Below are 10,100 nucleotides of genomic sequence, written 5' to 3'. Positions count from 1 at the left end.
TCATATAGTTCCAGTTATGGTTTCAGGCTATTTTTCTACGTCATTCCCTACCATTACGAATCTACTGTAGTAAGATTTTTTGTCTGTAGCTTAAGATTTCAATAACTAGGTACTATACCCATATGGGTTCTTAATTTTATGGAAGCTTTAAATAGGTCCAGTTAAAGTTTTAGGCTATTTATATGTCATTTCGAATCCCCAGGTTGCTAAGGGCGCAGCCAATAATGTCTTAAAACTATTGTGCCTAATAATCATAGTAATCACCCTTTATATATTTTTTTGGGGGGTGGAATACCTTCCGAGGACCTATATGAGGGTACATTGTAAAGGAGAACCATATCGGTTAGCGAGATCCTTCGCTACAGACAAAAAAAAACCTTACTATTTTATATAATTGGATTTAACATTTAAACAAAACATATCTATCCTATATTTATATCAAATAGTGAGATTTTTTTTTGTCTGTAGCTTAAGATTTCAATAACCGATTGAGTTCTCTATTTTATGGAAGCATTACATAGGTCCAATTATGGTTTCAGGCTATTTATATGTCATTTCGAATGCCCTGGACGCAGTCTTTAAATAATGAAGTATATAAATATATGAATTGGAGGAGGGGGGAAATTCCCTCCCCAAAAATAGTTATAAACCTTCCCAGGACCTATGAGAAGCTACATTATAAAGAAGAACCATATCGGTTCAGCAGTTAGTGAGATCCTTTGGTACAGACAGACAGAGATCCTGTTACTTTTATATAATGATGATAAAAATGTTTTAAATTGTAGTCAATCTATCTATCTTTCTAACTATCTATCTATCTGTGTGATATAGCTATCTATCTATCTTTCTTTCTAACTATCTATCTATATATCTTTATAACTATCTATCTACCTATATATTTTTCTAACTATCTATCCATTTTATTTATCTTTCCAACTATCTATCTATCCATATCTTTATTAATATCTATCTATCTAAGTGATATCTATCTATTTATGTGATATAACTTTCTAACTATCTATCTATGTGATCTATCTACGTCTTTTTAACTAGGTATGCATCTTTCTATCTTTTAATATGTAGGATCTAAAGGGACATGACAATGGCCGATAAATTTATATACATCCCCAATGATGATACACAAAATAACCCCTTCTTTTTAGTTTACAATTAACTAGTAGTTTAAAATTATATTAAAGTCCCCAAAGTTGTTAAGCTAACGAATAAGAAAACTTTATTATAAAATTTTGGGGGCACTAGTTTAATAAACAGCCCAATATCTATCTATCTGTCTATCTATATGTCTATCTATCTATCTATATGTCTGTCTATCTATATGTCTGTCTATCTATCCATCTATCTGTCTATATGTCTATCTATCTGTCTATATGTCTGTCTGTCTATCTATCCATCTATCTATCTGTCTATCTACCTGTCTTCTGTCTATCTATCTGTCTATATGTCTGTCTGTCTATCTATCCATCTATCTATCTGTCTATCTATCTGTCTTCTGTCTATCTATCTATCTACCTCTTTGTCTATCTAGCTATAGGTCTATCTAAGTGATACTAGTACCCAAAGTTTTATAACAATTAAAGAGGACTATTTGATTATTTTGGGGTATGTATATTCAATTTATCGACCATTGTCTTATCCCACAATATAAATCACTAAGAAACATAAATTGACTGTGTCTATCTATCTAGGTATCTGTCTATATGTCTATCTATACATGTATCTATATGTCTATCTATCTGTCTATATGTCTGTCTGTCTGTCTATCTGTCTATATGTCTATCTATCTGTCTATATGTCTATCAATCTGTCTATCTATCTAACTATCTATCTGTCTATCTATATGTCCGTCTATCTGTCTGTCTATCTATCCATCTATCTGTCTATCTATATGTCCGTCTGTCTATCTATCTGTCTATATGTATATGTCTGTCTATCTATCTATCTGTTTATCTATTTGTCTATCTATATGTCTGTCTTTCTGTCTATCTATCTGACTATCTATCTATATGTCCGTCTATCTGTCTGTCTGTCTATTTATCAGTCTATTCTTCCATGTATCTATCTGTCTATCTATCTATCTGGTCGTCTATCTGTCTGTCTATCTGACTATCTATTTGTCTATTTATATATCCGTCTATCTGTCTGTCTATCTATCTGACTATCTATTTGTCTATCTGTCTGTCTATCAGTCTATCTATTTATCTATCTATTTGTCTACCTCTTTGTCTATCTATCTGACTATCTATCTCTCTATCTATCTGTCTATCTATCTGTCTATCTATCTGTCTATCTATCTGTCTATCTATCTGTCTATCTATCTGTCTATCTATCTGTCTATCTATCTGTCTTTCTATCTGTCTATCTATCTGTCTTCTGTCTATCTATATGTCTATCTAAATCATACTGGTACCCAAAGTTTATAACAATTAAAGAGAACTATTCGATTAATGTGGGGATTAATTTATCGGCCATTGTCTTATCCATTTAAACAAGAAACAACACAATATAAATCACTAAGAAACATTATTGACTGTCTGTCTGTCTATCTGACTATCTATCTGTCTATCTAACTGTCTATCTATCTGTCTATCTATCTGTCTATCTATCTATCTATCTATCTATCTATCTATCAAAGAAACAACGCAATTAATAAATGAGTTAATTTTCAAATACATATTTAACTTTCATAAATTATACTAGTACCCAAAGTTTTATATAATAATAATTAACAATTGTTGGTATATAAAGCTCTTGTTCATTGTTATAAACACTACTTTGGGTACTGGAATTCACTAGTTTGGGTACTCAAAGTAAAAAAAGATGACTCGACTAAACAAATATTTAGTAAGAAAGAAAGTTAAATAACTTTTTTAACTTCGAAGGAATTTCCTTAAAAACAATATTTTGAGAGAGAGAGAGAGGGAGAGAGAGAGAGAGAGAGAGAGAGAGAGAGAGAGGGTAGAGAGTGAGAGAGAGGGGAAGAGAGAGTAGGAAGGAAAGAAAGCCAAAATAGCCAAAAATTCTCTTATTTTTTCTTCCCCATGTTAAAGTATAACTAAAATTTCCCTGTTTCCAAATTTTTAACCAATAATTTTAACAATTAAAAAATGTAGTTTTATTTATCATAATTGGGGGTAAACTTTTATTAATCTCATATTGTCATATCCCGTTAAATTGCCAACAATTTTGGGGTAATTTTGTCTAAACATAATTTCTCCAAAAGCCAGAACGGAGGCCGCGACATAGACAAAACATTTATTATTATCAGAAATAATCCGTAAATAATAATATTTTTAATTCCAGTATGGGGCTTCGAAACCGATTAATATCCGCTGGATTTGAGCCGGTTCTCAGCCATACTAGCCGCTTATTATCCGCGGAAAGCTGTCTATAATATAATATGATAATTAACTATAAAACATTTTTAGCATCGTATTACAGACAATTTTCCATGAAAATAATCTAATATTTTTTCCTTTTAATAGCTGTAAAACCTTTCCAGGACCTATTAGCAAGATCCTTTGGTACAGACATACTGGGATCAAAAAGAGAGGGGACAATGGGCTGTATATTACTCTAGTCCCCAAAGTTTTATAAAAACGTTTTCTGATTCGTTGGCTTTACAACTTTGGAGACTTTAATTGAAATTTGATGTGTCCAAACGTTTCAACCACTATTTGTAATTCACAGAAGAGGTAATTTTGTGTATAAAAATCGGGGGGGGGGGGGGGAGGTACATAAATTTATCGACCCTTATCCTTATCCCTTTAGAACCCTGTAAAGAACTTTTACTTTTTTGAAATTCTGATCTATGCATAATTTTAACAAAGAATTGTGTTAGGAAAGCAAAGATGTCTTCTATTGAGATGAACTGAATTTGAATTTCCGAACGTGTACACAGTTTCCTCATCCTATCTCAATATTTACTACTAGCTAAAAAAGCTTCAAACTTCAAAAAAATCTAAATTTTGAAAGTTAGAAGCGTTTTAGCTAGTAGTAAATATTGAGATAGGATGAGGAAACACCGAGGAAACTGTGTACACATTCGGCAATTCAAATATAGCTGACCACTATTGAAGTTTCGTCTGCAAAATTAATGTAATAGATTTAATATCATAGATGGATAATCTATAATACAAAGTAGAACACTGTATATGTCTGTCTGAAGCTTAAGATCTCAGTAACCACTGAACCGATTAGATTCTGCTCTTCAGTGAATATACCTGTTGAGAGAGAGAGAGAGAGAGAAAGAGAGAGAGAGAGAGAGAGAGAGAGAGAGAGAGAGAGAGAGAGAGAGAAAGAGAGAGAGAGAGAGAGAGAGAGAGAGAGAGAGAGAGAGAGAGAGAGAGAGAGAGAGAGAGAGAGAGAGAGAAAGAAAGGGAGAGAGAGAGAGAGAAAGAGAGAGAAAAAGAGAGAGAGCGAGAGAGAGAGAGTGAGAGAGAGAAAGAGAGAGAGAGAAAGAGAGAGAAAGAGAGAGAAAGAGAGAGAGAGAGAGAGAGAGAGAGAGAGAGAGAAAGAGAGAGAGAGAGGGAGAAAGAGAGAGAGAGAGAAAGAGAGAGAGAGAGAGAGAAAGAGAGAGAGAGAGGGAGAAAGAGAGAGAGAGAGAAAGAGAGAGAGAGAGAGAGAAAGAAAGAGAGAGAGAGAGAGAGAGAGAGAGAGAGAGAGAGAGAGAGAGAGAGAGAGAGAGAGAGAGAGAGAGAGAGAGGGGACAATTGTGACAATGGCCGATAAATTGTTGTACATCCCCAATGATTATAAACAAAATAACCCCTTCTGTAGAATAAAATTTGTGGTTGAAACAATTGAACACTCAACTTAATAAACCAACCAATCAAAATTCATTAAAAGTCCCCAAAGTTGTTAACCTCACGTGAATAAGAAAACGTTGTCATAAAACTTTGGGGACTAGTGTAATAACCAGCCTATTGTCCCCTCTCTCCCCCTCTCTCTCTTCACATGTGAAAATGCAGGGATGTGATAATGGCCGATAAATTAATGTTAATCCCCAATGATGATACATAGTTATTAATCGCATCGTTTTAGAGTCAGATCTCTGCGGATATTAAAATGAACAATTATAAGATTAAAACCAGTTTGGTTAGCCTCAAGGGACTGAAGAAACGGTTTACCAAAACTGGTATTTATTTTAAATTTTCTTTTTTTAACAGTAAAAAAAATTGTCTATAATACGTGGTGCTATACATGATTTTTCATAGTGGCTGAGTTACGGTTCGAATCCAGCGGATATTATCGGTTTCGAAGCCAGCCAAGCTGGAAATGTATTTCATAATTGAATATCTACATTTTTTTTCTCGTATTCATTCGAATCCGGTGGATAGGAACCGGTTCTCATCCATACGAAAAAACTATGTCTAGCATCGTATTATATCCAGCTTTCTACGAATATAAAAATGTACAATTATAAGATTAAAACCAGTTTTTTAGCCCCGTGGTACTTTCTATATCCGCGGAAAGCCGTTTATAATACGATGCGAGAAATAACTATTATTTGAGTGTAAACAAGAACAATTATGTCCCATGGTAAGAAGTTACTCCACTTGCTAAATCCAACTTATTAAAGAGTATTATAAACGGCTTTCCGCGGCTTTCCTTCGGCACCTCGGGGCTAAAAAAACTAGTTTTAATTTTTATATAGTTAATAACTATACATAATTACCTGTAGATTACAATTAATAGTGGTAGAAACATTTAGACATTTGACTTAATGAACCAACCAACAAATAAATTCAATAAAAGAACCCAAAGGTGTTGAGTCAACTGTAATTTGGGACACCTGCCATACTCGACGAGTAAGGGTGAGGTAATAAAGAGTAGCTCCCATGAGACGGCAGGTCAAGGCTATTCTATGACTACTAGGGTCCAAACACTAAGAAACAAGGATGACAACATTCATAAAAGCGAAGCTCTAAAACAGTAGGACCAACGAACATTAACACTTAAAGGGCTAAAAAAACTGGTTTTAATCTTATAATTGTACATTCTATATCCGCGGAAAGCGGTCTATAATACGATAAAAGAAATAACTATTCTCAGGGTTTTATTTCTCGACTAGACAATTTTCAAGGAAATACACCAATCCTTATACTACAGTAACATGATGTCTGTTTGTGTGTATGTTTGTACCGACGGATCTCGCTAACCGCGCTGAATCGATATGATTCTCCTTTACAGGGCAGCTTCTCATAGGTCCCGGGAAGGTTTATAATTATTTAGGGGGAGGGTACCACCACCCTCTCAAGAGAAATTACAAAAAAAGAATTTTTTTAAAGCGCAGCTTTTCTATAATTAGGGTCGGTCCGTCCGTACGTAACAGATAGCTCTTTTCGTTAATTTAGGCATGTTAGAATTGTCCTATCGTTTTCAAACTTTGCATGATGATTCTTATAGGAGTTAGGTACGATTTAGAAAGCGTAGCAACTCTATAATCATTACAAGAATGTCCGTACGTCCATTTTAAACGTGTTGATTTTTTAAATTTTTTAACGACAAATTTTTATGTGATCTAATCATCCGATTGATCTGATTTTTGGTATGTTGATTCATGGGACAACAAAGTATAATGTTATAAGCGAAGCAACTCTATAATAAAGTCCTAAAAATGTAAGTACGTCCATATACATTATCCTGTATTAAGCAGTTTTTCAACAAATTTACTTACAATTTTGCTTCGACTCTTCTACATTTAAATTCTGATTATTCAGTTCTGACACTATATAAGTGTTAATGTCCGTTTCAGTGTTTCGCTTTTATGGATGTTGTCATCCTTGTTTTTACCTATAAACTATAGAGACTTGAACGCAACATAGCAAGGTATCGTAGAGACTTGAAAGGTATTGTATTATTAAAAAAAACATTTAAAGTGCCACTAGAGGCCTCTAGGGCGGCGTAGACGCTAGTTATTTTAATATTTTACCTTCATAAAAAGTAAAGAGAACCAAGATATCCCAACGTAAAAGATTTAAGTATTCCATATAGAGCAACACATTTTATGCCAGAACAACCAAAAATATTTCAAAGATTTTTCATAAAAAGTTTTGGTAGATTTATTTCCTAAAATATTTAATTCTTCATTTTAAATCCAAATGTTTATACATAGAAATATGTGTCTATTTAGAAACGTAATTTCCTCATCCGCTTTTTAGGATACGAGTCACTATGCACCTAAAGGCCTCTAGGTGCACTTTAAATGTTGTTTTTCTATGTTGCGTCCAAGTCTCTACGTTTTTGTGATTTCTCTTGGGAGGGTGGTGGTGGTACCCTCCCCAAAAATAGTTATAAACCTTCTCGGGACCTATGAGAATATGAGACAACAAAATATAATGCTATAAACGAAGCATCTCTGTAATAAAGTCCTAAAAATGTAAGTATGTCCTTAAACAATATCCTGTATTTAATCAGTTCTCAACAAATGGCCGATAAATTATTGTAAATGCCCAATGATGTTACACAAAATTAACCCTTCTGTAGACACTCAACTTAAAAAAAAACCAACCAATAAAAGTTCATTAACAGTTTCCAAAGTTATTAAGCTATCAAATAAGAGAACTTAGTTATAAAACTTTGGGTACTAGTGTAACCTTTTTCCCAGTATATGGCTTCGAGACAGATTTATATCCGAAGGATTAGAACCGGTTCTCAGCCATACCGAAAATTCATATTTTGCATCAGATTATTGTAAGCTTGATTAGCTCAGGCCTTCGGGGGGTCTAACAAAACTGGTTGGAATCTTGAAAGGTTCATTTTAATATCTGCGTAAAGCTGTCTATAATACGATACAATAAATATTTCTAATATCAAAAACTTAACATTAATGGATATATTATACTAAACAGGCTGTGTGTTTGTACCAAACCGATGAACTGATAGAGTTCTCCTTAACAGGGTAGCTTCTCATACGTCCTGGGAAGGTTTATAACTATTTTGGGGGAGGGTACCACAACCCTCCCAAGAGCAATTACACAAAAGATTTTTTTTTACGTGTAGACTTGAACGCAACATATATATAGGTACCTAACGTATTATTTCTTGAAAAAAAACAAACATTCAAAATGCCACTAGAGGCCTTTAGGGGGCGTAGATACAAGTAGAAATAACGTGGATATTATTACAGTGGAAATTTGTCGTCAATATAGGTTAATAACATATAACATACTAGCGACTAGGGGCTCTATATCTTAGGAATATGGAAAAGCATAAAAAATAGCCTAAAACCATACCTACCCAGACTTTTAAAAAAATAAAATAGCCTAAAACAATCCCAATACCTATAAGTAGCTTCCTGTAAAAGAGGACCATATCAGTTCACCAGTAAGAGAGATCCTTCGCTACAGACAAAAAGAGCTTACTACTTTATATATTAGAATTTATCAGACATACAACCATTATAATATGCAAGGTTTGAAAACGACAGGACAATTCTATCATGTCTAAACTAACGAAACGAGCTATTACAAACGGACTGACCCTAATTATAGAAAAGCTTCGCTTTATAAAATAAAAAATATATTAAATTAAATATATATTTATATTTTACATATTATAAAATGTTCAACAATTCACTCGTATAAAAATCATCCAACATCCAAATCATCTGAAAAAAAAAAAATAGTTATTTATCGCATCGTATTATAGACAGATTTCCACGGATATTAAAATGAAAAAAAATAAGAGATTTAAACAAGCCATGAGTAAAACGTTAGAATCGTAATAAACACTAGTTTTTGAAAATACTAACTGCTTCGCCCCTAGCCTCTAGGGGCTTCACCCCAAGAGGTTTGATCAACCTAATTTTTCATAACTTAAGAAATTTTGGTAAAATCCTCTAAGTTTTTGTTTTTCAATTTTGAAAATTTTAGTTTTAAGAATTTTTTTTGTTTGGGGGTTAGGGGTGTCCCACATCCCAAGAAAATAGCTTAAAACCATTCCAGGACCAGTAGGTATATTCCCTGAAGAGTAGAGCCCATTTGGATCAGTGGTTACTGAGATTTTAAGCTTCAGACAGACAGACAGACAGATGGACAGACAGACATCATTTTGTACTTTGTATTATAGATAAGTATCATTTTTGTGCAATTTGTAGATTAGGAGCTACGTTGAAAAATGTTAGAAAAAGTTAAAAATTATTTTAGTAAGTTGGAACATTCTACCACGTAGCTCCTGTACTATACGTAGCACAGGAATGGTTCTTATATATCCAAAAACTAGAGTTTATGACGATTCTAATAGTATGCATAATATTCTTCTACTATTAACACAAGCCACGCAATTAGAATTGTAAAAATTTGCGCATTTTGCACCCCCTTTAAATCCATAAATCTTAAAAACTAAGGCCTTTGGAAAGACATTTTTATGGCATTATAATCATTTTTCTCGTATTTATTAGAATCCGGTGGATAGGAACAGGTTCTAATCCATACGAAAAAACTATGTCTAGCATCGTATTATAAACCGCTTTCTACGAATATAGAAATGTACAATCATAAGATTAAAACCAGATTTTTTAACCCGTGCCTTCGGCACCTCGGGGCTAAAAAAACTGGTTTTAATTTCATAATTGTACATTCAATATCCGCGGAAAGCCGTTTATAATACGATGCGAGAAATAACTATTAAATATTTGACCAAGAACAGGTTTTCCAAATATATATAAAGCATTTCATATAATTATTTTATTTTCTGTGCATAATTAAGTTTTTAAAAATATTGTTTCTCTTGAAACACCCTGTAGGATATACGTGGATATTATGACAGGGGAAAAATTGTCATCAATTTAAATTGCTAACATTGACATCACTCATTGGTCAGCAGCAAAGGAGGGAACGGGGTAAACGGGTGGATTATTATATTAGCCAGCTTAAAGTATCACTTTATTACAGTACATATTAATCTGGTGTAAGATCTAAGTATTAATAATCAGGGGTAGCTATTCTAACAATCAATTCTACAGAAAAAAATCACGAAACCTTTTAAGTATGTGGTGGTACATATATTGTTTTTAATGTAATCAAAGAGAAGTGGGTAAGAAGGGGGGAGGAAAAGGGGGTTGAGCGGTATTTTTCCTT

General features: G+C 33.4%; 1 protein-coding gene across 9 annotated transcripts in view; it reads right to left on the bottom strand.

Annotated features, from left to right (window-relative positions):
* Positions 1-10,100, bottom strand: part of LOC145307377 (uncharacterized) — a 449,599-nt gene that overhangs the window by 362,007 nt on the left and 77,492 nt on the right. For 2 of the 9 annotated variants that reach the window (XM_080149790.1, XM_080149791.1), the window contains exon 26: positions 8,543-8,629. The exons of the other annotated variants lie outside the window; for them this stretch is intronic. The gene's annotated coding sequence lies outside the window, so the exon portion shown is untranslated. Of the gene's footprint in view, positions 1-8,542; positions 8,630-10,100 lie in introns of those variants that run through there. 9 annotated transcript variants of the gene reach the window in all.

The sequence above is a fragment of the Acartia tonsa genome, chromosome 15, assembly GCF_053477335.1.
Source record: "Acartia tonsa isolate MP-2025a chromosome 15, ASM5347733v1, whole genome shotgun sequence".
NCBI classification, from domain to species: domain Eukaryota; kingdom Metazoa; phylum Arthropoda; class Copepoda; order Calanoida; family Acartiidae; genus Acartia; species Acartia tonsa.
The sequence above is the reverse complement of the archived record's forward strand: the minus strand, read 5'-3'. Positions and strand labels throughout refer to the sequence as shown.